The sequence below is a fragment of the Toxotes jaculatrix genome, chromosome 5 (genome assembly GCF_017976425.1).
Source record: "Toxotes jaculatrix isolate fToxJac2 chromosome 5, fToxJac2.pri, whole genome shotgun sequence".
Classification (NCBI taxonomy): domain Eukaryota; kingdom Metazoa; phylum Chordata; class Actinopteri; family Toxotidae; genus Toxotes; species Toxotes jaculatrix.
The window spans coordinates 14539727-14564528 of NC_054398.1; the positions used below are offsets into that span (position 1 = coordinate 14539727).

Sequence of the window (24802 nt, forward strand, 5' to 3'; positions counted from 1 at the left end):
CTCCTCCTGTCACTCACTGCTAAGGACAGAGAGCCTGGTACGTCAGTGTCGTGACCCCACGCTCCAGGCAAGTGTATCCACCCACAACCAACTCTGTGGTGTCAGTTACACAGTCTGGGCTTGATCACCATACTCAGTCCAACACTTTGGGCCACGGAACAAAATAAACGTAAAATGTACACACAATGTGACGAAGGAAGTTGACGACTCTCATCTTCCATGTTTCTTGCAAATAACTTTAGCTTTTTACTCCGAAGAGGGAAAAACTGCAGAAAGAAAGATTTTACATGCACGCACAGAGACTTACTGATAATAGTGTTATGTTTTATACTTTGCGTTTTTTTTCTCTCTGTATTCACAGCAAAGTGAACATTTCTAAAATGACAAAAAACAAAGGGGCTGTCGGCCTGTTTAAAACCCCAACTCAGTGTGTCTGCGTCTCCAGATCTGATCAGTTTTGGATGACTTCAGTGTCTGCAGAGGTCAGCATTCCCAACAGTTAACACAGTGGCAGATGGCATCTCCATAAGATTTAGTAACACATGTCAACTGAGGCTCCCTTAAGGGAGTTACCGGGCCCATTTATAGCATCAACTTCAATCTCATCTGTAACAACAGAGAGGTGACTACAGCTTGCGCTCCTCATGCAAATGCAATGTTTCTTTTTTCTTAACTCTAATGCAATTATTTCTAAACTTTTCTAGAGTTTACATTATTCATTTAGTGCTGAATCTTTCGTACTGTACCATATGTATGGAAATATACATTGTCTGTTATAATACATATCACTATAACATCATATTTCGCTGTATAGTCCAGGAACAGAGGGAGCCTTGTTCTATTTTCAAGTCAGTACAGAAAGGTAGAAGGAGATGAAATATTGACAGAACATATGTTGATGTACAGATAGTAAGTATGATGTGTAGTGTGACAGCCTTAAAGTGCAATTCTTCAGCAGTGTATTTACTTTTTTGTTTTTTGCATAATTAAATAAACTGCAACAAATTCCAACGAGGGCTAAACAGCAAAACACACTTAAAACAATGACTCATTCTTGGATGATGTTTAAATTATTTAAGTTATCCCTGTATAGTTTCTCAGTTTTCTCAAATATACATGTAAAACATTTTAAACTTAAACCAATCCCTGACTACAGTACAGATGTGGCTGGTTTATGCTGCCTAATAATTAGTTGTGTTTATGACATTGAGGTGTATTGACTAGAAGAACATGAGCCAAATCCACACACTTCAGCAGGTAGTTTTGAGTCATAGGGGACTGTTTATTGACAGGCCTTTAAATGTTCAAGTCGTTTTAATTGATCATCCCCGGAGCTTGCAGGCTGTGAGTCAGGGGGTGTAGGGGAGCTGTAGGGCAGGGGAACTTAAGCGCCATTAGGCACAAGTGAGTGCACAATCGTTGATGTGAACAGATTATTGTGGTTGGTCAAGCCTTAAAGAACACTGATCGCACTGATTATCTTTTCAACAGGAACACTCAAAGTGCACTGACACTGGCAAAACATTTAAGAGATGTCCAGGATGAAGTGCAACTGGAGAGGGTTCCTCTCACCACCACGGATCAATGTGCCGCGGCCTACCAGGGTAAGTGGCTTGCTGTTGACAGGAGGTCATCTTAATTTTCCTAAACTTATTAACCCAGGGGTTGTGATGTGTACTGTAGGCCAACAGCATTACAATACATGTGGCTAACCCGAGTAAAAATAGTTCTCTGCTTTTATTTCTGCTACCAGACAAGTGTTAAAATAATTCATCCTATAACACAGGGTTCTTCAGTAAAATGCCTGCAGCTTAAAACATGTCCAATTCATCATCAGCCTTCTGATATATCTTTCATTAAGATGCCAAACTCTCTTCTACTCACTCATTGCAAGGTGGAAGATAAGAATGTTGCCTGGAGGCAAAAATTTAAGTGAGGATTTCTACAGTTGTTCTCAAAGTCAGATAACTTTTTACTATATAGGGCATTGCCACAGTCTAAGGCACACCATTGCAAGGTGAGTCTAAAATACTATATGTTGACACATGTAACATATTGGTTCTACTGCCCCTATCATCTGAAGTCCAGATGCTCTGATAGATCACACTGTGAGTTATTTCTGTAATAAGAACCTGCTTTTTGTTTGCTATGCTGTCAGACTTTTTGTTTATCGATACCCATAGCAAATTCTGTTTGAGTGACAGAACATTGCAAAATGCCAAAGTTGGAGAGAGCTTTCAAGTGGAGGGAAATTGAGTATGCAAGACTGACACTGACTGATTTAGCAAATGTCAAGCAGTTATCTTGAGCAACAAGAGCCACAATCATAATCGGAGAGGCTCACTTTCAAGTAGCTGTTGAAAGAGGAGATATTTAAAAAAAAAAAAATGTTTCATCTACTTTCCTGTTCTGCTCGAGTCCATAATTCTGAAGATTTCTGCACTTCTGTTTTCATAATGATAGATATAACCTTGATATTCCAGATTCCTTGAATCACATAACGGGGAAAAATATCTGCACAAACTTTGGATGCCACCAAGAGAAATGTGCACAACAACATTCTTAGTGTATTTGAGCTGTCACTGAGTTGTCAGAGTACAGTGATGCTGACAATTGATTCATGTGCAAATGTCTCCGCTCCCCGGATGGCAGTCAGAGTATATAAAACTCACTTTTCCCTCTGTGAGAATGACAGGATGCAGTGAGTCAAGACAACAAAGCTGTCACAAACAGCTGTCTGCACTGACAATTATCAGATTTATTTATTGACAATGATCGGGCAGAGCCACTTCATGAAAAGCATCGTCTGAAGACAGGGACATCCTCTCCTGTTAGACAGGATGGACAACTATGATAATACACCGCACACTTACACTGATAGGATGTTGTCAATCACCTCCTTCTTTGAAAGGCTATAGACTGATGGCTGAAAAATTCTTTGAGGCACTTGTTCATTACCTTTCACCATCCCCACGGAGGAAAGAGCTCCCAGTCAAGTCAACGTGAAGTGCCAGATATTGAACTGGGTCACGGAAAAATAATGTTCAGCTAAGTGAATTTAGTGAAAAATAGCCCCAATAATAAAGATCTACTGTGTTAAGCACATAATGATCAAAAGGCTAACACCATTACAGACCCAGACTCACCTCAGTGTCGTACCCGCTCTCTGAGGACAGCTATACATACATCTCAAGAAACTCAGAGTGTAGGCCACCGCCCTCAAGTGGCTTATGTACTTCTGGTCACAAATGCAGTGCCCTGCGGTTAATTTAATGATCTCTCTATCCAAAACCCCCTCTGAAAGGTGAGAGTAATAGCACTTGTAACCCTACTTGTTTGGCGGAGAGCAGGGAACGCATGTGACTTGGCTGTGGGGGACGTGTTAATCCTAGTGGTCCAATAGCACTCGCCTCTATCCAGAGGCAATGGCCCTTCATGTCTCATCATTTCTTTGCTGTGCCCCACTGCTACCCATTACATAAAGAGGCTGCACTGTTTGTTCACTGCTGTAAGTGTCAGACCTATCTGAAGAAGTTCATTTGTATTAGTGGATGCACACAGCATGCACTGGCACTCACTGCTTATGGGATGGATGTATACTGAGGGCCACCAGCTGATTTGGGTAACCAGGTTTTCCAAAGAGCAAATATTTGGCTTCAGGTAGCTTCCAAGTGGCACTGAATAAGAAGTATGTAATGAGTAGCACGGTATTGGATTTTGGCTTTGTGTCATGATGCTCCTCGTGGCAAATCCTACTTGTCCACATAATGTCAAACATTGTAATATATCCAGTGATAGCCAGAATGTTTCCAGCTAAAGATAGAACCTGTAACGACTGAATCCAAACATCTGCAAACCACTGCTCCCTCTTCTTTAAGTAACGACATATAATCAGTGAGTAATATAAAGAGTTTAATGATGTTCTTGCTGATCAAGGTACCACTTCCTTGATAATTTACTCCCATATTCCATCTGTTCCTTTGAAATGCAGTACAAACACTTTCTAAAATTAGAGGTCAAATTATTCAAATGATTATCATCATATTCTATCCTGGACTGGAAATACTAGTCAAACACTGGGGAACAAAGACAGAAAGGGATTTAATTTCATTATTCAAATCAGAAAACTGCACTATGGTTGGCATAGCTCTTCTTCCCCTTCTGTCATAAGGGGTAATCGTTATTAAAGAATACCAGAAATACCCAAACATGGAGTCTAAATACAAAACAACTTTTGTTAGGAGGGAATTAAAGCGCTCATTAAGGGAAAAAAAAAACATCTTACTCTTCTGTATGCATTTACAGAAAGTAAAACTGAATTGCTTGAGCAAATGTGAGGAATGTACTTATGATCTTGTAAAGCCACGAGGAAGTCACTTAGCCCTTCATACAAATGGTGCCTGCTACATCGCATTTTCACTTGTGTCTTGAGGGTGTTGTTCTCACATGGAGGAGCAGATAACTTATCACAGAGCTGATAGCGAGTGTTGGAAAACTTTCGAACGTTATGCTGCATCTCCTGCTCAGCTGAAGTGCACAAGTGAGGTCTAAATGGCCTGAGAGGAAACAGTAATGCTTTGAAGCCCACATATAAGCAGGAACTGTCTGTGGTCTGTATATGGGCCATTTTGCGTCTGCATCATCTTGGGTGGTTGGAATGTTAATTTACAGTATTGAAAGTCTAATTGACATTTTTAATGCGTATTCCTAGATCACAAGCAGCTGATCCATCCTTACTGTCACTGCCACATTTTCACACTACTGTTGAGTCGAATCTTTCTTTTCCAACATTCACAGTCTAAGAGGAGAGGAGTTTTCCTCAACATTTTAATTTTCATCTCACACATGCATGCTGTCAAGGCTGTATTTGTAATTATTTTCACCATGTTTCGTCGAGAACTGTGAGTTTTGAAGGATCGATGTCAGAATAGTATTACATTTTAATGCTGGAGTCCCATTGCTGTACATTTCCCTGCATTTGGTAATGGCACAACACTTTTTTAGGGTCCTTGCTTGACCTTTAGCTTGTGTTAATGTGCTTTTATTTTAAGGTTTACCATTAACAACAGTAATAAATATGCTTTTATTCATGTGTCTTACGAAAAGCCTACGAAAGTTTGTAGGGGCACAGGAAGGACTTTGTACATTTAATACATTGCACTTCAGTGACTTTCGTCTACAGCTATATGGATTGGTAAACAAATCATTCTCAAATTATGCCGGGATGGCTCATTTTCTTATTGAGTCCCAGGTGCCGCTATTTTAATCATTACCTAATTGTCTGGCTGCTCTATCGACAGCATAGAGGCCTCCCACTCTGATTCTGCTGACACTGGCAGGGCCTCCAAGATCTGGGTTAACCTTTCGATGTCCATTGACGCTCCACAGGCTGATGATGATTGATCGAGGTGGCCCTTGCTGTTAGATAATACCTAATCAGCGTTCAGAGTAATTTGTGTAAATGAGACCTCATTATTGATGGTAGGCAACTTTAGGAGCTTTCATGCACGCTGAATCTAAACAGGGATTGGATCAGCAATAAAACTTTGCTTTGTGCCTCCTGCATCTCCTGTTAGAGATTGAGGGCAGGCAGGCTGGTTGAACTGTTGAATGGCAAATAAGTGGGAGAAGATGAGTTGACAGAGTGCAGTGAGAAAATAAGGACTAACTGCATTCTATACTATAGACCCACTATAAGACTATGATAGCTGAATGGCTTGACTAGCCTCACTATTTAATTTTACCAATAAGATTACCATGCAAAACAATAATGGCAATATCCTTATTAGGCAAATAATACTTCTCCGTGCTGCCTGGAGTTTTCTTTTCCATTTACATATTCCTCATAATGCGACTTAGATTTGTTCTTTCTTATCTTAATTGAGCTATCTGTGATGAACCAGGGAAAAATAATTTTCCCTTCCATAAGACGACTTACTCTCAGAAACCATTCTGTCAGCACCCTGGTGAAATAAGTCCAAGCAGGTATTAAAATGACAATAGAGCGTGTGGGTGCTTGACAAGCCGTCTATGGTGGAGATTATGAAAAGTAACTATTATATTCAGCTCTTTACAAATTTCATGTCTGGTGGAAATTACTGCCAAAAGACAAGACAAAAGTCAGCATCTGGACAGCAGTGCCCATGGATAATAAGCCTACATGGGATGTACACTATAGTGATCATATACAGTATCGATAATTATCTTTTGATAAAAACATCTGTCCCATCATCTGGGTGATGTAGCTTTGATTTTGTCATTACGTGCTGGTCAATGCAGTATTTTGAAGTCAAAGTGAATGCTTCAGGTGCTTCTGCGTCTTAGATGTTGATGTTGGAGGATGGATGGTTGCCCCAAGGACATGGCCCAGTCCTGGCCCCTGTAGATGGAGCTCTGCCCCGCCACTCAAAGCACAAGGCCTGGGCTCTGACATGACGACACCAGGCCTTGATGATGATTGATCATGTTGTTTTCTTCATTACTTTAAACCCAATCAGTGCTTGCTGTAATTTGAGTAATGATGGCTCATTATTGGCAATTGCAGAGTTTAAGGGCTTCTTTATTTTACCCCACCACTGGACCCTCTGGGACAGCATTAGAGGATCAATGATTTTCCTCTTTTTGCATACACATAGCCAGCTTGGAAATCCTATTTCAACTGTGAAGTTCAAATTAATGGCTTGTAATTTATACTAAGGATGGCTTTGCCATTTCACAGCACTTAAAAAAACACTGACGATACTTTGAAGCTTGAAAATACAGTGAATCTTGAAAATAAAACATCATTTACTGCAGTGAGACAAGAGACCAAAGGGCTATCACAACGTCTATGATAATCTTCTTCTTGATTTGATCAATACATTATAAATGAGATATAATGGAGCAAACATACCAGAAGATAGAAATGAATATTTTTATTCTAATTTCAACATAATTAAGGTAAATGGACACTAACTAAATGTGAAAATACAAATCTTAAGTAGAATGGAGCACTTTATTTCAGAGCCCTTAAAGATCAACTCATTAACCAACAACACTTCAATTATACTGATTACTGCAGCAGATGTACGTAATTTTAATAATTCAATTAATTATAGACTTGTGTACAATCATGTAAAAAATATGGTTTAAACCTAATTTCATAATTTTCTTCAAACCTCAGCCAGGTTTTTTTTTCTTTACTGTATATTTGAACATGGTTCTTACGTCATTAAATAGTTTTTAAATAGTTTTATGCTACGTACTATCAAACAGATATATGATGTTTTATGTGATTTAATTGACTAACGTATTTTGATAACTGAACAAATGTCCTTGGACCCTGATGCACAATAACAGTAAATTAATTGATAAACCTCTTTAATCAGTGCTTGACCCTTTAAATATTATAATGTAATGCTTGATGTTTATAATTTCAATTTAAAGGAAACATCTTTTTGCTTTAGTATATCACCAAACTATGACCCTACTAATTTTTTTTATGATATATTACATTTTAATTTACACTAATATACAATTTTAATGCAATACAAAAACTCATATTGTAAATCCATGTGTTTTGGTGCAAGATGCACAATTTTGTCTTTATATGTTTGTCTGAAGGTCTTACTGGGGAAATTGAAACATAATCTCTTCACAGTGCTTCACATGTTTTATACTCCAGCTGGATGCTTATAAGCTTTGACACACATTTTGCAAAGCAGATAATCATCTATTGATCCCAACCATACAGATACTGTGAAAGACAAATAATCAAATAACATAGTTATTAAAAAGGATATGCAAAATATGAAATATGACAGCTTAATTAAAATAAGTGTGCTGATTACAAAGTGAAATGACACAAAGCTATGATAGAGACAGATATCTGAATACCACCTCTGTTGGGATTCCCAGAAAATAAAATGCATTATCATTTCTAAAGCTGGATACTGCAGTTGAACACTGTCTATAGTAGCAGCAAAGTAGAAAGGTATGTCAAAATGGAATTGTTTCCAAGGTAGATTAGGATCATATATTCTTAAATGAGGGAACCAAGGCGATTTGACCCTTTGTAATAAATACTGTGCAGGTGTTTAACAAAACAATCACAGCAAAGAGCATTTCCAATTTCACTCGATTTCAACAATCAATCATAGGTCCAAAGATGGGACATAGCAATAAAGGCACCTGCAAAACCATTAATAAGCCTTTCTGGTGCTGGGAGACACAGATGCTGAGTGAGACCCAAGCAAGGGAATTGTAAAGAAAGGTCAAACCACAACTTTACACAGTCTGATCAGAATCAATACAAAATTTGGAGATAGAATATCAGCAGTCCTCCAGGAATCAGTGGCAGATAGGGTGATTAATCATGCTAAGACTTTATTATTACTCCTATTACTCTTAAGGTCACAGCATGTGTGCACGACACACTTTCTCAGCATGCTGAAAAACAAATGTTAAAATAAAGTCTTGTGTATACTAAACTATTTTCGTATCTTGTTTCTTTCAAGTGTTGCTCTCCACTTTGATGCCACCACAATGACCCTACTATCACACGCTGTTATGAAATTTACTGCATAAAAGAATGATGTGAGACACATGAAAGAATCTGCAGTAGTGAAGTCTATAACAATTCTTGTTTGTAGCCTTGACAATGTTGATCCTGTGAGGCACTAATACCCTGAATTAGAGCAGATGAATGGACCACTCTGCTGGTCATGACAGGGTTTCACTAGCCATCTAGTCTTTCCCTTTTCATCTTATTCCCTTTGGTGATTCCCTGGTCCAAATGTTGTCCCCTTTCTTCTGGTCTCAATTTCTGTTCATCAAAAGAAAGGTGAACATATGTCCAAATCCTGTGGCCTCAGTCACAACATACTGTGTCATTAGAGCTGAAATGGGAGGGTTTCACTGCATAAAAAACCGCATGCACACACACACACACGCGCGTGTGCACGCACACAAAGAAACACACACAGGCGCGCAGACTCAAACGTAACATAATGGTGATAAAAACATAGATGTACAGCACGTATATAGATATACAGGCATGTTAACACACACCAACCCGCACAAAAACACACTCACAGTTGACACTGACATACACAAACCTACACATGCACATACACACACACAGGGGTATTTGATGTTCTCTCTGTTTGAAGCCAAATTCTTGTTATCACTGCTAGCTATATACCGTGCTCCATTCCCAAGGTTTTTGAGGAGAGTCCAGGGCTTTCATGTGAGAGCCATCGTCTATACAGAAGCCAACAGTCTCAGAACCAGTGACACAGTGACTGATGGTTAACATTTCAAAACCCTTGCCTTATATTAATACATGACAGGTACAACCAAAATACCAGGTGAGTGGAAACCACACACAGGCACTCAGATGCAGACAAAGGATATACAGTATGCCCTCTCTCTCACAGACACATAAAGACCAGTACAAATCTGACTAGCTCTGCCTTGAATTTTTAGATATATTTAGCTTTTAGATGTCATATACCATCACTTTATTAAATCTCTCTGTCCCCCCAAAGCACACCTCAACCAACAGCACCCCTCTCCTCCCTGCACTAACACCCACTCCTTGAAGCTCTATAGAGAACCACTTACAGAAAGAGTAGGTAGACATTAGCCATTAAGCCTTGTTGCTGCCATTTCCTGTCTCATATTAGCAGAAGCTTGGACTTTGAGCAGCAGGGACTTGAAGAGGGCAACGGTTCTATTTGTGTAAAACATCTGGGCTGTGGGAGTGGGCTTCACGTACAAGCATGTTCCAGACACTGAATGTTTTTAATTTTTCACTTCAGTGAGGGGCCCTTTCAAAGTCCTGCATTTAGACAAAGAAAAAAAAGGACCACAAAATAGCTGACCATATTTAATGAGTTAGGAAATAGTCTGAGTAAATCAACAAAATTAAAAATAAGATGTTGTAGTGAACAATTGGTGTAAATTGGCCGTCGTAATTGTCTTTATGATTCTTTACCTTTGGAAGAAGTAAAGAAACATAATTAACTATTTTAAATGGGAAAAGATCACACTTAAATTTAAAATTCAAGAGCAGTTTCACCCTCATAATTGTGGCTTCTGGGTCAGTTTTGAACACTACAGTATTTGCATTTAAAAAAAGAAAAACAGTTTCAAGTTGTAATGTAAGTAGAAATATTTACTAATGCTTGAAATGAATCAAGGAACCTCAATGAATCAAAAGTAATAATTACCCCTAAAGTGGCACAGTAAAATTTATTCGCTCATCCTCAAAAATATGTGGAAGCATGGTGAATGAATAACTGCACTCTTGGTCGCTAATTGGAAAGTTAGTTAACACAGTCACACAGCTAATGTGATATCTTTATCCATTATGGACTCTCTGGCTCTCCATTCCAACAAATCAGCACTGTCAAAACACTGTGCAATTAGTAAACTGTGCAGATTTGCATGCAGATTTTCTTCATCTTAGCGAGCAAATCCACTGATTGCAATGATTCAGTTACAATTAATTTATTTCAGGGTGAAATTTTGATAGGTCCTAAAGTTGAAGCCAGTGGTTTTACTCTATGATACGATAGTTTAAGCAACTAGCAAGCTCTCAAGATAACAGAACAACGTTTTGGCTGTATGAACTTGGAGAGGCCTGTCCTCACTCAAACCTACTAAACAGTAGGAAATATACAGTGGATTGTCTACACTGGATCTCTGCAGTCTCCCAAATGACCTACTTTGCATCATCCAGACGACAGCGGGACCAGGGTCAGTTTCCTCCCACCATTTTAAGGATATGAGTCAGGTTGAAAATCAGCAGTGATGTGCTTCAAAGCCCCCTGCTGACCTCTAAAAACTATGTGAAGGAAAGTGCAAGAGGCCAAGGTAGCAAGACCCAGAGCTGTTTTCTCAACATTCCTTTAGACACCAGGCAACGCTCTGCAATATTACTCCTAACTTGCCTTTTGGTATGAGGGCTATTAATGTGTGTATGAAAGAAAGAGAAAATGATACAGACAGAAGAGTGAGAGAGAGAGAGAGAGGAGAGGCTGGGGGTTGAGGGTGTACTTAACTCTATTGTTCTAAAAATGTTCACTTCCTTTTTGTACACATATTTGATTTACTATTTGGCAGGATTTCAATGCACTTTTACCCTCCATTTTCAGCAGAGGAGGAGTTAGCTGACACTCTCAATTCAGAACTCAACCAAAAGCTGAGGGGATCCCTGGAGAATCACTCATTCATTCAGCATTCCCATCAGCCTATTAGACTGGCCATCAGCCAACGTAACTGCTTCCTGTTTCTCTAAGACACCTTTTTCATCCTCGGTATAATTCAGTTGTTTGAGAAACTTCCAACGGGAAGAGGTAGTGGATTACTTTAGCCTGAGGATTCTCATACATTTAACAAACTGAACCAAATATCAGGAGAATGGTGATGCATTCATTCCTGCAATTCATCGCCTACTCAAAAGCATGAGAATTGGATTGAGATTTGAATCTATGGCATGAGCTACAGTGGGTGCCTCTATGTGCAGTGTAAGTGAAAAAGTAAAGGGTCAACACATGTAATTGGATTTCACAGATGCAACCATTTCCACGGACTGTCTCTTTGAAAACTGAATACCGTGTGAGTGCATCACTGACTGAAAGTAGACACCTTCTGTATTATATACAGAAATATTAGTCCTTTTCAGTATTTCTTGTGATTGTGTGTAAAATGTCACTCTCATTATAAATGTTACCAAGTCTTATTAACAAGAAAGAGTCTTAATAATTTGCATTTTGTCGCATTTCACAGTGACTGGCACATGGAACATTTAAAAAACCTAATTTTGGAGAGTTCTGTTAGAATTAGTTTTTTGTTGTTGTTATATCATAATACTACACCACTTACTGTATTTGCTGTTTATGGAAGCCAATAGATGTTTGTTATTACATGTATACATGCTACATATTAGCCAAATTGAAGTATAGAAGGTGAAAGCAGAGAAACAGGGTAGTGTTTTTATACATGTAGGGCATAAATTATGTCCGATCGTGGAAGCTTGATGCCACCGTTGAACAGCTAGTCAATGGAGAGGGCAGGGAGAAGCAATGGAGCGAAGTAATGTGTAATCTTACTACTCAATGGGCTGTGCCCAGCAACGGGCCTCTGAATGCTGGAAGTGTCAGAGAGATAAATAGCAGAGTGTCCCCCTCGAAAAACATGATTAATACCCCGCCTGGTGACGCTGCTGAAGATGAAGTGGGAGCAGCTGGCTCAGGCAGCGTAGGCACGCAGGGAGAGGTGGGAGGGGGGGACGGGAGCGAGCGCAGCGGAGCAGAGAGGGCAAAGAGTAGGACACACTGGCAGCTAGGGGAAAGGAAGGCAAGGCAAGGGCAATCCTGGGCCACCATAGGCACAGGGACCCCTACCCCCCCTCATCTCCCCATGAATGCAGCTTTATTTCTTTTTTCCTTTTTTCGTCACGGTTTAGTACTTAAATAATCTTCAGCTACTCATTTACTGTACGTGCTGCTTGTATAAACAAACACAGGCACACATGCAGGACTTCATGACTTGACATCACTTCAAATTGCCCCGTGAAAGTTGAAGCCTGTATCCTTTAATTATACAAATCTTAAAGGAAATCAAGACAACCAGAAAATTTATCTCAGTTCAATTAAATGGCCCAGCAGTTCATAACCTTGCCATTTATGACATCTGGAATATAACGAAATATCCCACTAATATATGGCACTCAAACGTTTTCATGACCGTTATTAACATGAGTGTGCACAGGCCTGAGCCCTGCATGTGGTGATGTACTGCAGAGCTTGCTCCACTTTCTTAATGTATATAGCCTACCCGCTCCAATAAGTGCATTTTGCATTCTTTAACACCATATGTCAGTTCTTTCTTTCTGCTTTGTAACCACGTATGTGTCAGCTTACACCTTTCAATTGTTACTGAACACACAAGGTTGTGTCAGTCATTAAAAATTCCAGTTTCTGTTAAGTATAGTGTCCCCTGCTGAGCGCGGGCCTGTTTCAGTGGAAACAGTTGAAACTCTCAAAACACAGTACAGAACGCTCAGAGTTATTGGGTCTGTTCTGTTGTGTAAGTAAACATGTCGAGGGGTGGGCTACTTTTTCATGGTTCAGGGGCCCCAACCCTCCCCTCACACAATTAACTTTTCCAGTGTAATGAGATGATTGATATGCTGGAAGTGTGTGCTTTAAGGAGATATTAATCATTCCCTCTGGTAATTTTAATCATGCGTTCCATCATCCCCAGCTGCTGAGGATCACCTTCCTAGCAAACAAAGGGCGGCCACGCCACTTGCATAGTCATTCTGTTCTAGTTTAACTTTATTTTATGCTGGTTCCTCCCATCTGTTCGCACAAGCCTCCACAGCCCACGTTGCACGTTGACAAGCTGGGGAAGCAGTGTGTGGGTGGGTGATTGTATGAGTGTGTGTGTGTGCATGTATGTGTGTAAACTTTAGAAACACAGCCATCTTTGAAATGGTAAATCTAATCCTCCAGGTCCGTGACTACTTGGTACACCGCCACCAGCCACCTCCACTAACACGTACAGTAATGCATACAAACAGCGGGCACGCATACACACACACACAGACTCTCACACACACAATCACTGATACACACATACCGACGCAAACACGCAGAGACATATACACAAGCACATATACAAACACACACATACACCACATGGTGTGGGCAATATGTCAGAGCAAAGCATAATTTGGCATTTGAACCAGTCACTATTATTGGAAGTATGAAGAAATGCTGCAGGGAAGATTTGTTTAGATGACAAACAACTTGGAAACTCTTTCTCTCCCTTGACTGCCTTGAAAGTCAAAGAGACTTATATATTCCCAAAACACTGATTAGTTCATGTTGAGCGCCTCCATTGTGCTGTACTGTACCTCTGCGTTGTTGTTCCATGTTTTTACCCAAGGCTATATAAGATTTGGAAGGGTATTCCACAATCAAAGGCATTTCTCCTATGACTTTTATTCAGCTGCCGTATTGTCACAGTGAAGGCCACAGGGAAGCCACTGTTGACCCAGCGGTGCTCTCGAACACATAACAGAACAAATGTGACTATACAAAAGATGTAAAAAGAAAGGAAAAATGTACCTTCTCAGTGGGAAGTACAGAATCCAAGCATTTCCAGAAGGTTAAATATAAGCAACACAGAGCTGGTGTAGGAACAGTTACAGTGCAGTTAAATAATAATAATAATAAATCATGAAAAGTCAGTCATGGATATATTGTTAATGACTAAAAAATTTCACTGACCACTAAAAGCCTTAGTTTTGCTATAAGAGGTAGTCAACAAAACATAGTCTCCACAAGGTGCAATGTGCCTGTGCTCAAACCAGTGACAGCTCAAAACTTCCACCTGACAAGTGTCGTGAATGCATGCTTAATCATTTACAAAATTAATGACATCCAGCTGACAGATATTCCATCATCAATGCAGAAGTTTTTGAAAGTTGTTGAAGGGGGCTTGTCTGGCTGTGCACAGATTAGCATTGCTTGCATGCTGTCAGAGGCCAATGCAAAGTAGTTAGGTTAATCCCCAGGACGAGTTGATAGGACACATCCCTAAATTCACTGAGCCTTGCTGCTTCTAAAACCCATTAATTGTGCCCAATATAAAAAAAAAGTAATTTAATTTTACATCAAGTCCAGCCTCATCTGTTATCTGTGGCACACTTCTGCAGAGTACATAAAGGTAATAGAGGTTTTCAGGGGCTATTCCCCACTTATTATCTAATAATGATGAATGAATATGCCGGGAAGTGACAGCTGTTTAGACGCTTAGTCGGTGGAAAGGCATTTATTTGGAACTTTACAGGAAATCGATTCTTTGAGGGCATGAAGCAACTTTAGTGTTCTGTTCTGTTTCAGGGAACACACAGGAAACACTGGAGCTTTATAACTCAAGAATAAAGAGCACTCCAAGATATCCATAGAGCCTTGGAATATAGATCCAAGCATGAAAAAATAAAAAACCCTCATGAATTAGGTGAAGCTATCTGTTAAAGCTGAATCAGTTTTGGTTCTCTCGAAAAAAAAATGTGCTCAAAACATTTTTACTAAAGTCTGACATGTAACCACTTTGCTGTGTATTTTTTCTGTCTAAAAATACTTCAAGCTGCTTTGCCAAGATCTTTATCTTGAAACAAATGTACAGGTTTTTGTGCAAAAACATAAAGGAATTAAAGCATGTTTTTAGTAAATCTCAGTACTAGAGGTTTATGAGGCCAAAACGAACAAGAGACGAATTATGTATGACACCATTAACCTGGCAGGTGTGTTTTCATAGGCCACACAGCACCAGTATTATTACCGTTGCAGTGTTTTATTTAAACAAGTGAACGGGTTGTCAGTTCATCTTCCATTCCATTTCGCATTTTATTATGACTTCATGCTTATCACCAATCTAAATACTGCTGATAGAGTGAAGTACCTTATAGCAACTGTTTTGTGGAGGGTGCTTATAAAGAAAACATGACGACTGCTGGCTGGCCCACATTATTTCCACCTTGCTTTACCCTGGCACTCCTGCTCCACTGCATGACTAAAAGACAATTAATCCTAATAATCAGGGCCTTAGCCATCATTCCTCATTCTGGCAGGCCTCTTTTTCCATAGGGGCACAGAGGGAGTGCCCGAGCCATGGATCTCTGCTGCACAGATGAACCTCTTACAGATGTTGAGTGAGCAGCGTGGTTAATCGCTTAGCCATCTTATGGCCTTCACACGTACAAAAATGGAAAACTGAAGGTGGCATTTTATCATGTCATGTCTACCGCTGAATGCAAGACTGACTGGATGTGGTATATTTACATGTTTGGTTTGGTATCCTTAGCAATGTCATACTGCTGCAAAATAAGAATCTTAATAATAGAAAGACATGAATGTGGGCGCCTGGTAAAGCTTGTTGTAAGGCATTGGTCCAACATGTTGGCACTGGTAATTTTAGCCTTAGCTTACGAGACATATATATATACATATGTATGTATATTTAATTAAAACACTAGCTTTTCTGCTGAGGCAACAATCTCAAAATAAGCAGGACTTCTTGCTGGCACTAGTGCCGCAAAAATGCACATCCCTTTGTCAGCAGTGCCAGAGCATAGTGACACCCTTTCATATCACAGCAGAAAGGCTGTGATGCAATGTTTGACTTATCAGCATGGGGACCTAATCTTCTCAAATTAGAGCCCAAATGTTTGGTGAATGCTACAGGCCCAGTGTGAGGGAGCAGAGGGAGTGCTATGACCGCCGCAGACAGGAGGCCCAGGCAAACAAGCAGATGCTAAGGGGCTGCTTTAGATGCGGAAGAAGAAAATCACCATCACAATGCAGCAATTACGGCAGTCTCAAATTCACTAAGCTGGAGCGCTGTGTGTTCTCACAGCGTCTCAGCAGTACTCACAGCATCCCACACAACAAGCTCATTAGGCCAGCTCTGATTTAGGGTGGAGGAATTAATGCAACAGCACCTGGTTTCTGAGAGCCATCCATCCTGCCATATACAGCCGGCCACGCTGAGGTTATGCATTATCTTCTTTAAAAGCGTGAAATGTGACCACCCCTGTTCAGTTTTAAGCTACACCTCTCTTTTTCCAGAGTGCTATGTGAGGGGAAGGCATATTAATCACACTCACAGCCACTAATGCTAACAATCAGTCAACACAGTTGGCCAGGCTCTCCATCTCTGGTGACAGCGAGGTTTGTCCTGAGGCCTGCTGATTCGTCCTGCTATGTCTGCCTCTAGGACAAAATACCAGACACAAGCAGCCTTTTATCCAGTAATATCCCTGCATCGTATTGTTTTTCAAATGAAATGATGAATGCACATTAAATATTGTTTATTAGAGTACGTCTAACAGGAGACAGAGTTGATTCCAAATAATGATAATCATGACAATGTCTTTCACTGATTACAAAATATCAATGCACAAACAAAACAAAGCACATTCCAAGGGCAGATACAGTTTGGGGAAAAGTAATTTGTTATTGGAGTGATTTTCTACAACATGGATACAACATATGTCAAACAGTCAAGTTTTGAGAAACAAACAGCTGGCTAGTTCAACTGAGAGGAAACTGCCTACTGAGCAAGAATGATCTCTCCCTGAGTGTCATCCGCCAGCAGCATGAGGCAGAACCAGCATGTTTGGATTCCTACTGTACAACAAGAATATGGCTCCTCTTGTCAACTTCAAGCTGACAAGTGTAACATTGACACAAATTAATACAAAACCTGCACAATTAATTTCATCCTGAGCTCCAGCTCGCAAAAAAAAAACAACAAATAAATTAACAGGAAATTCTATGAATGTGCTGAGTGCAGTAATCTATGTGTGCGTGGTGTGTTAGTGTGTGTATGTGTGAATGCACACTTGTGTGCGCAGTAGCTTTTGCAAGTCTGGGGGTGCATGTTCTGTTTGTTTTTTTTTTTCCCCATTGCTCAAAAAGAAATGCTAATTATTGGGCTTCAGGTAGCGTAAAATGTACAGCTGTGGTGACTGTCAGTGCTCGGTGGACTATTGAGCTGGTGTACAACTTGACAGTGGGTGGTGTCTCTCGCTCTCATCCCAAGAATCACCCAGTGGCGTTGCCATCTTCTGCCAACGTCAATCAGCAGGTTGCTTTTGAAGCACGAAGGAGTAACTCTTTATCTGCTATGTTGCACATACACATTTTATCTCCTTGATTGTCTGGAAAGAATTTATCTAAAACATGACTATAGGTTTACCCCATTCAAGGTTTCTGAGCCCTGGAAAAAGAGAATATGCCTTTAGGTGTCAGGTGTAGTTTAGTAGCTTGTCAGAATGTTTTTGATCTTTAATGTTAAGGTTGCGCCTCAATGTTTACATTTTAGATGGCATTGACAGTCCATGCACAGCACTTAAAAGTCAGGTCTGCTTGCAACAGCTGCTATCTATAGTCTGGTGATCTGTACAACAAGTCACTATTATTTGTTAATGAAAATGTTTCTTTACACTTCATACCGCTAGATTGCTGCCTCTTGGGAACAAACTTTATGGACCAGCTTGACGTCAACTTTGATTACTTCATTTCTGAAGAATTCCAGATGTTTGAGTCTTCACTCGAGGGGATTGTCGGTACCTGAACTGACAGCATTTGGAGCCGTGTGCTGTCGAAAGGTAGTGTAAATACACAGAGGATAGCATTAGAAGGATGTATTTTATCAGTTAATTGATATTCCACCCTAACTGTTGCCGTGTTTTTCCAGTGGAAAAGAAAATTCTGGCCTCCAGTGATTGATGTTTTACTGGGATTTTTTTTTTTAAAGTTTTCATTGAGTGAGTAACTGATCACTGTTCACTTAATTCATTGATTACTATTTCAGAGTCCTTAAATACTGAAAAGGGCTCTTGCCTCCCTTTCTGATTAGAAAGGACTTCCAGCCTGATGCAATGTGTCACTATGCCATAGTGTCTATGGCATGTCAGTCTGCTGTGGGGGGTCTCAACAAACTGCATTACAATGTGTAATTCTGCATCCAGTAATCCTCATCATGATCAGAACATGGATGGCCTGACCTGTTTCAGGTTTTCTTCTTCAGAGGAGTAGAGCGATCTCCCGCACCATGGTATTCACCAAGTCAAGGATCCACTGGCTCCACATTTTTGTCCCTGACTCTACCAGCTGTTAGGGAATCTGGATCATAGCAGGGTGGATGAATAAATCTCTAAGGGATTAGGGATTAGTAATGTCCCCTGGCTATCTCATGGGTCCTGCCCTAGTGTATAGATGGGGAAGATCTCCCTGGATCTCCACTGTCTTTAGAGGGAAACATCAGTGTCTGTAGATACTCCACAACTCTAGTGTCTAGTCTAGGAAGAGAGAGCTCAATTGAGACACATCTTCTTCTGGTGTCTCGATTCATTGCCAGCTCAGTTGAAACACTCTACATGTGGCAAACCCTTGGCTCAACAACTGAGGTCTGAAGAGTTCAGTCACCAGCTCATCTGCACCAAGGATTGTCCCAGGGACTAGAACATTAAGTCTACAGTAACAATATATAACTGTTGTTTCACAGCATCAGAATACAGAGCATTTGGCCATCACATGATGTCTTATAAATACAGTAAGGTCTTCAAATCTTTCTTTGGTGATGGGGTTGTAAAGATAATTTTCTGAATGCTCTCAACATTTTGTCATGGTATTGCTGTAAAATGCATTAAGTATGTGTCACACAATTTTTCACTGTTTGTAAAGTTCACAGTTCACTGGAGAAATACATGCAATCGATCATGTATAGTTGAGTTACGCTGAGTCACACTTGCCGAGTCAAAGTGCACAACAGGGAGATGTTAAGGGAAAAACTAAGCTGAAAAAAGGGAAAATGTAAAACATAGCATATATAGCTGAGCAGGCTTGAAACTCTCTTGGCTGATTTTGTCGCCCCAGGGAGAGCTAACACTAAAATGCTCTTTGACCATGAAATGGCCCTGCCCGGTAATGGTGGTTAATGGCTGTATGGTGCAGTGGTGCTGACGCTAGGCAGGAGGGAGACCTAACAGGGGCATCCTGCCTGCTCCAGTAGGCCCCATCCAATGAAGGAGAAGGGGAAGGTTTTGAGAGTAGTGATGTTTTGCTTGAAATTAGAAATGTCAGTCAGTGTGCTGTAGTCAAGAGACTCTATGTGAGAGGGGTAAATTTAGAGCATCAATAAAAAGGGGGGTATCCTTTGGTCCGACAGTGAGAAACAACCAGTGGGGCTTTTTTTTTTCAAGACACAGTGGAACCAAGCTGTAGAATGGAAAAATGTGAATTATTTATATGTGTGAAATGTGCCAAATACTTTGTCTCCTGGAGCACAGGTAAAGAAAGGATTCATTATTTGCTAAATGAGCTTTCAGGTGTCCAAAACACTAGCATGTAAAAGACCACAACATTATCATTGTGGTTCAGAATTTGTATCACTTATTTAGAATCATTATTGTGGATAATTAACACTGACTTCGAACGTCTGTGTACACTTACTGTATGTCAGATTAAGTTTGATTGAGATGACCTTTTCGAATTAGAGCATGTATTTTACTCTTTGTCCTTTGACTCATAGGCTGCTGAAGTACAGTTGGTGGAACTCGTTACCCGTGTCAAGCTGTGCTATGACTTGAGGTGCTTCTGAAAGACTTATTGCCCTCATCACTGCAAGGTTTCACCAACGTATCCTGCAGCTGAAATCCATAAAGAGCAAAGCCCAGGGGCAAGATGTGGGTATCAAGACCTCAACAACGCAATGGCATATCGTGGGGCAACCATGGCCAGATGAGGTTACGATCTGAAAGCTATCTGGAAATATAGCATGTGACAGTACAGAGGTTATGCATGTATTGTAGCCTAAAAGTGTCTTAATCTAAAGGTCATTATTGAGAGACAAGACATTACACCACTAGACCTTACAAATATCCTTGCCATTGATATATTAATTCTTTTATTTGTCTTTTTCTTTTCATTTACTTTATAAAATGTTTCTTAATTATTTTCAACACAAGCACCAAATTTTGATTTTAGGAAAAAGAAAATACAAGAAACCCAAATGCAGTGGTGAACAGAACTCATTTCAAAACTAAAGAAAATATGTATTTAGCAATTAGCTGCTAAATTTTTCCTAAAGTTACTAGGCAGGAAGTGTACAGTTGGTGTTTAGAGTTTATTTGCATCTACTGATGCTGAAAATGACGCCATGAGAGCAGTGAGAGTGAATCAAAACAATAAAGCTGTGGGCTGTTGAACCAAAACACTTATCTGAAAGACACCACAGAGCACAGTGAAGCTGAAGGAAAAGCAGAGTTGGTTGATTATTCAGTGTAGATTCTTCACTACGAATAGCTCCTTTCATAAACAAGTCAACCATTGTTGATATGAAAATATTGACTATAGCTGCTTTTAAAAAAAATAGCATAACACCACATTCATGCCTGATGAAATGAAAAAGCGTTTCTCTATCTGTGGTTTAAAAATATTTGTTTGAGTGAGTTCTGTTTATTGACATATTAAATTTGAACAGTTGAACAGATAACCAGATGCCAGAGAATTTAGATTTTATGTGGCCAAATAACAAAAAGTGAAGGGTGTCCTCAAATTTGACCTTAAAACAATATGGGCTGAATTGGTTCAATCAATGTAAATGTCTTTGATGAACTTTTACTGACATTTAATGCTGCAAAAAAGCAGAAAAGCATTGGAATACAATGACAATGGTCATTTCACTGATTTTCAGTGCTTCCAAAACATATTTATAAATACAAGTGCACAGACACACACATACATTTGTCCTGAATTAAGACCCTGAATTTACGAGTACTGAGTATAGAGCAAATCCAATTTTAATCAGATTTGACGATGAGTCGTGATAAGGAACTGAGTCATCAGCTGCAGCGTAGACAGTGAGGGAAGACGGAGACAACTGAGGGTTAAGCTGCAAACCTCTTCTGACAAACCTTGTCTGAGAAAGCTTTAGTGGACACAATGACAAGTGAAATATGGGGTCAACTATCAGTCATTCATCAATGAACCCATCCTGTCATCATTTGAATTTTGAGCACTAGGCAATATTAACCTTCATAACCCCAAGTCGCATAGGACAGCTTGGCAATGCCTAAGACTGACAGGCACAGTATCAAAGTAACTGTTGGGTGTCACTGTAATAAATGCTTTCAGTCACATAAAGCCAGGGATGAAATGGTACCAGCATGATGATAGGCATTTGAAGAGCTCTTCATGAAAGTCTTATCCAAGCTGCTTTACACTTAGGGTCTGGCAACTATACATGGACTCTACAAACATAAAATTTAAGTACTGGTTTTTGTGAGGATTTTTTTTTTTTTAAATTACCCACTTTTATGTCATGCACTGCATGTCCTCTCTGCTCTAATAGATGGTTCTGCCAAATAAAGCTGCCAAGGGCCTTGCTTAAGCTCAAGGATATTTAATCTAATTGGTGTGATCCATATGAGTAGACAGAACAATGTGGCCTCAATGTATAGAAGGAACTTCTGTGACCTCTGCTGACCTAAAAGTTCACTGGCCTCAAGTAAGTCTGAGATAAAGTTACATCCAGTGGGACCTGGGTGATATCCACTTACTGCTATCGCCTTTGGGAAATTACTGTGGTTGACACAAGGAACTGTGACTTCTAACACTATACAATATTAACAAAGATACATGATCAGCAGGCTCTGAATGTAAATGATAGCTTGATCATGTTTGCTATCTTTGTAAAATAATAACTGGAGATAAGTATCAATGTGCTGAAGTATAAAATGGCTGCTCTCCTTTCCTGCATTTAGCTGGATTATATTCTCTGTTTGTAAATTACTCCCTTTGGAGAGAGAAATTAACCTAGATTTCCATATCAAAGCATTATGAATTGAGCCATTTTCCCTGCCCTCCCGTTCTGGTGAAAAGAGAGAGTGGAGGGAGTCTGTAGAAGTAGCCTGCAGTGATATGCAGGCCATACAGGGCTCCTTTCTTACAGGAGCAACACTGCAACAGAGAGAATCAGCAGCTTTCTACTGAAGCGAAGAATGAGATCACTGGGCTTTTTGTGCAAGGTCAACTTCGAGGCAAGACACATCGTGCTTAAAATTCAGTCCTATCCTCGCCGAGCACTTGAAACACACTGTGCCAGCCGGGGAACCTGCTTGCCATTATGCAAAGAGGCGGCGGGCTTAAAGTAAATACGTAATCTTAATGAATGCTGAGATCTGTGGAGGTGGGAGTGAGGGGAGTCCAAGTCAAGTAGCGAAGGGTCAGAAACGCAGGGTGAATAATCCTGTGTGTCAACAAGACACAACTAGCTCTCTCTATCCCAATATGTAGCCCTGTTTACAGTGAGCATTATTCAGAAGTTTTCTGACATCTAACGTTGCTTTATTGCAAAATAAGCAAGAGACTCCAGAAATAATCTCAAAATTTACTGCTTTTTCATGTAAGAAAATGCAGTTGCCTACCTGGTCTTAGAATGTGAACAAATAAGACCTCATTCTAATTACTGATGGAGATAAGAGTGGTTTATGATAAATCAACAGATGTTAATGGATACTAATAAGGAAGGGTAATTATGTTTCTATCTGCTAACAGTGTGGTAATTCACTTAGAATTTTAGATGTTTAATCATTATGATCACTTGTGCCATTAAAGAACCTGCTTGCTTTTGCTTATTTGTCTTGTATGTTGTGACCTATGTCGCTGGCCCCAACTTATCTCAGATGCATAAATTTAAAACAAAAGGACAGCCATTAGATGACATGTCACACAATATAGGGGTCTTGTTCTGGCCCCGTGCCTGCTGGCTGTGTCCTTAACTTTGCCCACTTTGCTCTGCGAGACTGCCAGGACATTGAGCCTGACACATCAGAACTGCTGCTCTCTTGGTGCCCTCTTTCATTCGCACTATCACAGAGTCAAAGCCTGCAGAGACGAAGCTGTCCAGAGACTGAGCCCTGCTGGGTTTGACTGGGCCAAGATCCGATCAAGCCTCGAGGAGAGGGTCATCCTCTTCCCTGACTTCTACTTGCTATGATCTCTGAACCGATTCTAAAAAGGCCTCTGACTTGATTTGAGCAGACAGTCCCCCTTGAAAGCTGCCTTTGGTTTGGCTTCTGTAGCCTGGAACAGGAAGAGCGGGGTCAGGCTACACACAGGCAGGAGAAAGCTCAAGCAAAGGCAGTGTAGGGGTGGGGGAAACAGAGCTGATAGCAATGCTCCAGGTGCAGATGGCACATTGTTTTATGTGTGGCCTCAATGGATTATGTCAGCCAAGCTACTGGAGGCATATAATATGAAGAGATCACACAAAAACATTGTCAACCAAAATTCAAAGATTCATTAACAAAGGTCATTACCATGACAGCAGATGCCTAATAGATGGCCAAGACTCTTGAAGTCACCAAGAGGATAAAAGCAGACTGAATAAAGAAGCATAGAGACGAGGACAGAAATTGTAATTTTTTTTAATTTTGCAAAAGGTTTGTACAGTAAATTATACAGTGTTCATACTGGATTTTGTTGACAATGTCTCATTACCCAGACAGAACACTTGAAATAAAATAGCACTTACTGTATGAACCGAGTAAGAATATTTGTATCATTTATTAGCTAAGTATGATCTAATATTTATTGGTTAAGTATGAGACACAGAACTTTCCTATCTGTCCTAGGTAACAGACAGTCAGGGCCCCGAGGCTCTGGAAGGACCTGCCTGAGGAAATCAAGGTGGCCAAGTCAGTGACATTTTTTACTTCCCTTCTTAAAACACACTTTTACCAGAGAACCTACCCCAACTTTATTTTATTTGTCTTAGTATTCATTTTAAATAACTTTTTTCTCTTTTTTTTTATCATCTTTTATCTTTATTTTGTAACTTGACTTTTAATTCACTGCCCTGTGTGAAGTACAAAAGTGCTCTACTAATAAAAATTATTGTTATTATAGTTATTTCTCCACATTGTGTTGATATGATCAACGCAGACACTGCCCCTAAGGAACTGGGTCTGCAGCAACCCTGAAAACCAGTTATGGTCAGAGGTCAGAGAAGGGGAAGCAAAGATCCAAGTTCCATCCCATTGTGTGACATGTTTCCTTCGCCTGCTCGCCCCAAAGGCTTAGTGTCAGTGTTAACACTTCAAACACTCAATATCTTCACAAAACACAAAGGACACAACTGCTTGCCATCCACATCATTTCTTCCAGGAACAGAGATATGGATCCTTCCCAAAGGTCACTGCCAGCTGAAGTTTCAATGATTAAGCAAAGCTTTGTTG

The 24802-nt window shown here is 40.1% G+C and overlaps 1 long non-coding RNA gene across 1 annotated transcript; it reads left to right on the forward strand.

Annotated features, from left to right (window-relative positions):
• The first annotated feature begins 1318 nt into the window (after positions 1–1318).
• Positions 1319–23344, forward strand: LOC121181579. Its single transcript, XR_005894054.1, has 3 exons — positions 1319–1604; positions 18020–18169; positions 20095–23344. It is a non-coding gene; the product is annotated as an uncharacterized LOC121181579 (long non-coding RNA).
• Positions 23345–24802: the final 1458 nt, after the last annotated feature.